General features: G+C 43.4%; 1 protein-coding gene across 19 annotated transcripts in view; it reads left to right on the top strand.

The window, feature by feature from the left end:
- The window catches only part of LOC138808151 (hepatoma-derived growth factor-related protein 2-like), a 299,202-nt gene that overhangs the window by 127,315 nt on the left and 166,288 nt on the right, over positions 1-5,599 (top strand). The gene's annotated exons all lie outside the window — the stretch shown is intronic.

The raw sequence follows: 5,599 nt of genomic DNA, 5'->3' as shown, positions 1-5,599 counted from the left end.
ATCACCGAAGCCAGAACCCAGCTCCTGCACCTTTACCCCAGCAGGCGAGCCTGGGGGCGCCCCAAACCCCACCCCAGTGCTGGGGGGGGGGCGCAGGACCTCCAGGGACTTCTCTGGGGGGCTGCTGCATAGGTGGCTGCATTTCTCTCGCTCTAGTCCCCTCCTCCCATCCTCTTTGTATCCCAGTTTGGGGTGGGGAGATCAAAGGGGTTGGGAGCATGCAGGTGGATTCAGTGCATCTGTTGGTGCTCCTGTTATAAATAGTGTGTAACAGATCTCGATCTCTCTCGTATACACACACCTAGATAATGTGTACAGTACTCTGATTTCTCTTGTTAGCTGCTTCACAATCTGCCGCTGCTTTGGGGAGATTGGAAAACCAAATCCTCTTTTGTTCCTTGGCTTTTGAAAGCCTATTCCCCAATGAACAATGCAAATTGGCAGGATTTTGATTAATGATTGTATGCTCCTTTCCAAAAAGGTGTTTAACACAAAAAAAGCCTTTTATGTTAAACTATTCCGTGTCGATTGTCTTCAACCTGAAAGCAAGGTGTAGGGGTCGACTTTCCCCAGCTCTCCCTCTGGAGAGGCAATGGTCATAAATGCAAATATAAGTTGAGATTAAAACCTCCTTGATTCTTGTGTCTCTGAAATCTTAATTGGTTTGAGTTTAGTCATTTAGATTTAAAAGGAAGATTGTCTGTTTCCTAATACTTTGGCTAGAAAAAGGATAATTGCTTCAAAAGAAAGAGGCTTAAGGAAAGAAAAAAGAATTAACCTGCTCCAACATTTACAAAAATAATGGAAAAATACATAAAGCTAGTAACAGTAGAGCTTTTTACAAGCTCTAAATAATATTTTGTAATTTCTTATGTAAGTTTTAATAGCATTATAAAAATGTGTAGCAAGAACAAATGGTAAATGTACATTTTTAAATGAAAAATTAGTTCAGGGCTGGGAATGTGACTTAGTGGCAGAGTACTTGCCTAGCATACATGAAGCCCTGGGTTTGCTACCTCAGTCCCACAAAAACGGAAAAAGCCAAAAATGGTGCTCTGGCTCAAGTGGTAGAGTGCCATCCTTGAACAAAAGAAGCTCAGGGACAGTGCCCAGGCCCTGAGTTCAAGCCCCAGGACTTGCAAAAAAAAGACAAGGAATGAAGGAAGGAAGAAGGGTGGGTATAATGTGAAAGCTTGAAATCTGTTTATTCAATCATTTAGTATCTACAGAATACAGAGTATATACCCAACATGGAGAGACCTAATAGAAATACTAAAGAGAAATGTTTATATCAAGCCTGAACTCCTACAAAGAATTTATAGAGAACTTTCAATTTTATCAGGGAAGACACTTATAGACTCAAAGAAACTGGAAGAAAGACATGGAAGATACAGATATAAACACAAAAAACAGCAGGAGGCTGTAAAAGAAGTAGAAACTGTGTGCATGAGGGGACAAAGAGGAGTGAGACCAGATGGAAAAATAATGCAAAACCCATTCACATGACCTTTTAGATTTACTAAAAATTGTAATAATAATTAAAAAATCAGATCAAGCTGAGTGCTAGTGGGTCACACCTGTAATCCTAGCTACTCAAGGGTGAGATCTCAGGATCATGGTTCAAAGACAGCCTCAGTAGGAAACTAACCACCAGAAAACCAGAAGTGGAGCTGTGGCTCAAAGTGGTAGAGTGCTAATCTTGAGCACAAAAGCCCAAGCACAATGAACATGCCCTGAACTCAAGTGCCACAACCGACCCCCACCCCAAAAATTTTTTTGTTAAAAACCAGATCATTCCAAAATACCTATATTATTCTTTTAGTTATAAGGTAGTTCTCTGTTATCTCCTTTAGTTAGCATACTACTTAAGAAACCTGTGTGAGGGGCTGGGAAGGTGGCGCAGTGGTAGAGCGCTTGCCTTGCATGCCTGAGGCCCTAGGTTTGATTCCTCAGCACCACATAAGCAAAAAGAAAAAATGCCGGGGGGAGGGGGGTATAATTGGGTGGGGGGAGGGGGGTAAAATTGGGTGGGGGGAGGGGGGAGGCGGGGAAGGGAAGTGAAGGGTAAACAAAGGAGGAGGCTGCAATGCTTGGTAAGAAATGTATCCATTATCCTGCCCATGTAATTGTAGCCCCTTTGTACAGTATGTTCTCAAATAAAATAAAATACAATTTAAAAAAAAAAAAAAAAGAAAAAATGCCGAAAGTGGCGCTGTGGCTCAAGTGGTAGAGTGCTAGCCTTGAGCTGAAGAGCTGAGGGACAGTGCCCAAGCCCAGAGTTCAGGCCCCATGACCGGACCCCCCACTAAAAAAAATCCAAATAATATTATTAAACATATACATTCCATGTTCTATGCTAAGTGGCTTCACCTCTGTTCTTTTTCAACAATACAAATATATTTATCACTCGTTCCAATAATACATGATAATTTTAAAATTGAGTGCAATTACAGAACAGTAAGTCTCTCAAAGCACCCAAAATAGGTAAAGAACTCTTAAACTAAAAAAAAAAAAAAAAAGAACTCTTAAACTTCAACAATAAAAAGAAAGCAAACCAATTCTAAAAGTTGGCTAAAGGCTTTAAAACACATCAAAGAGGATAAGGCAAACAAGCATATGATAAAATGTTCCACATCATATTTCATAAAAGAATTGCAGGGGCTAGGAAAGTGGCTCAGTGGTAAAGCGCTTGCCTTGCATGCCTGAGGCCCTGGGTTCGATTCTTCAGCACCACATAAGCAAAAAGCCAGAAGTGGCGCTGTGGCTCAAGTGGTAGAGCAGTAGCCTTGAGCTAAAGAGCTGAGGGGCAGCGCACAGGCTCAGAGTACAAACCCCACGACCGGGCTCCCCCCAAAAAAATTGTGGATAAAAGAATCGCAGATTAAAAAGAGCCAGGTGCAGATGGCTCATACCTATAGTCTTAGGTACCCAGAAAGAAAACATTAAAGGATCATGGTTCAAAGCCAGCCTAGGCCTAAAAGCCTGTGAGACTCATTTCCAATTAACCAAAACTCCGGGCTAGCCCTATGCCTCAGTTCAAACCCCAAGATTGGCACGAGCGTATACACACACACATACAGCACAGCACAGCACACTTATCAGAATGGCCAAAATCCAGAACATGGACAACAGTAATTGCTAGTGAGAATCTGGAAGAACAGAAATATTAACTTCTGGGCTCTACTTAACATTCCACTTTGGAAACCAGTCTACCAGACTAAATACTCTTTTTTTTCTTGGGGGGGGGGACAACTAGTTTTGGAGTTTGAACTCAGGGCCTGAGCTGTCCCTGAGCTTTTATGCTTAATGCTTGCACTCTAACATCTAAGACACAGATCCACTTCCAGCTTTTGTGGTGATTTATTAGCAATAAGAGTCTCACAATGGGGCTGAGAAGGTGGCTCAGTGGTAAAGTGCTTGCCTTGCATGCATGAGGCCCTGGGTTCGATTCCTCAGCACCACATAGCAGGAAAAGCTGGAAGTGGCACTGTGGCTCAAGTGGTAGAGCACTAGCCTTGAGCTGAAGAGCTGAGGGACAGTGCCCAAGCCCAGAGTTCAGGCCCCACAACTGGCAAAAAAAAAAAGAAAAGAAAAGAAAAAATAAGAGTCTCACAATGGACAAGTCGTTATGTTGAAAACGAACTTTTGGTCGTGGGGGAGGGTTGGGTGAGAGGGTCGGGGGAGGATAGGAAGGGATGAGAAGGGGAAACAAAGGAGGCTACAATGCTTGATAAGAAATGTACTCATTATCTTGCCCATGTAATTGTAACCCCTCTCTACAGTATTTTCACACACACAAAAAAAGAGTCTCACAGACTTTCCTGCTTGGGCTGACTGCAAACCACAATCCTCAGATCTCAGCCTCCTGAGTAGCCAAGATTACCAGTGTGAGCACCAGTGCCCAGTCAAATGTATTGTTATACAATCCAGCAATCATGTTAGATGGACTGCTAAGTTCCAGTTAGAGCAACAAGGAGATCAAGTAGAATAAGTAGAGCTTACCTGGTTCTTATCAAGAATTGACCAACAAATATTCTGAAATGACAAAACTCATTAGATGTGATGAGAATTTTAGCATAGATATGCCCAGTATTTTAGAACCATTTAGTCAGTAGTAGAATACACAACACAAAACAAAAAAGGCAAAACTTAAAACCTAAAATTTCGACAACATTTAGACATCTTTGCTAACAAAGCATATCAGATGGTTGGGCCTCCATTACTAGGGCCTGTGAAAAGAGCAACTTGTTAGCAAGGCACCTTAGAATAGATGCAGTAGTAAACTTAGTGGAAGGTTAAGGGTCAGATGGGGTCAAACCCTTAACCCACCACGTGGCCAAGATGGCGAATTCAAGATGGCGAATTTCTGAAAGAATGCAAAGAAACCCTGAACAAATAGATCAAGCCTACATTGGCTAGCCTTTGAGAGGGAACCTAGAGGGGGGTCCCTGGGACCCAGCCTGCGTCGCACTCTTCAAGGCACAAGCCAAAAAGTTGTAGAAAAAAGGGTAGAAAGTTGGACATGAATGGCAGAGAGAGAGCAAAGACAGCCTGAAATTAAACTTCTGACCATTGACCATTGCAGTAGCAAAAACTGTGTAAAATTAGGCTCTCTGGCTTTCCAGGGAGCACAGGAGGCATTTCAAAGGGGTTTCACGGCTCAGGCGTGATTCGTAGCACCCCATTAAATGAGTAGAGTCAGTCTGGTGAGTGAAGGAGAGAGCTGACCAGGCAGAAGTGGCATCCCGACTTCCCCCAGAGCCCTTTAGAGAGAAATGGCCAAGCCCCCAAAGCCAAGCGTCCTCGGCTTCAGAAGTGACCGGCCTTTCAGCTAAAGGCTGTAGGAGCTCTCTGGCGTGGCGCCACGTCTGGACAGAGACTGAGTAACAGAGAGCCGTAGAGTAGTTTCACTCACCAGAGTAGAGAAGTGGTGTGGACGTGGATGTGAAGGCAGCAATGGTATCGATGCGTTGATTCCGCCGCAGACAGACTGGTTCGCAAAAGGCCGTCAGAACTGCGGGTATTCCTCAGAGCAAAAAGGAAAGAACAAAAAAAGAAAAAAGAGGAAAAAAAAAACACAGAAATCCCAGCTTTCATGACTTTAAGCCTTTATCCGAGTCACGGCACCATTTATGTTAGGTTTTTAAAAAGAGGTAACCGAGTAAGAACTGCACCAGCACTCACGTGGTATTCAGGTAAGGGGTAGGTTTATTCAGTAGCCCTGCTGGGACCAGGCAAGGTTGGCACTACACGTGGCTGGCAAAAGAAAGAGCTAGAAAAGAGCAGAGAGAGCAAGAAAAGAACAGAGAGAGCTAGAAACGAACAGAGAGAGAGCTAGAATAGAACAGAGAGAGCTAGAATAAAACAGAGAGAGAACTAGAATAGAACAGAGTGAGCTAGAACAGAGAGAGAGCAGAGAGAGCTAGAAAAGAAGAGCAAGAGAGAGGTAAGAACAGAGAGAGAGCTAGAATAGAATAGAACAGAGAGAGAGGAGAGAGCTAGAAATGAACCAAGAGAGAAAAAGGAGTTTGGGCCTGGGCTAGCCCTTATCTAGGGTATGGGTGGGGAAAGGTGTGGCCACATCAAATTCAGATGTGAC

Source organism: Dipodomys merriami, unplaced genomic scaffold (genome assembly GCF_024711535.1).
Source record: "Dipodomys merriami isolate MVZ:Mamm:240054 unplaced genomic scaffold, mDipMer1.0.p SCAF_443, whole genome shotgun sequence".
Classification (NCBI taxonomy): Eukaryota; Metazoa; Chordata; class Mammalia; order Rodentia; family Heteromyidae; genus Dipodomys; species Dipodomys merriami.
Note: the sequence above shows the minus strand (reverse complement) of the source record. Positions and strands in the feature narration are given on the sequence as shown.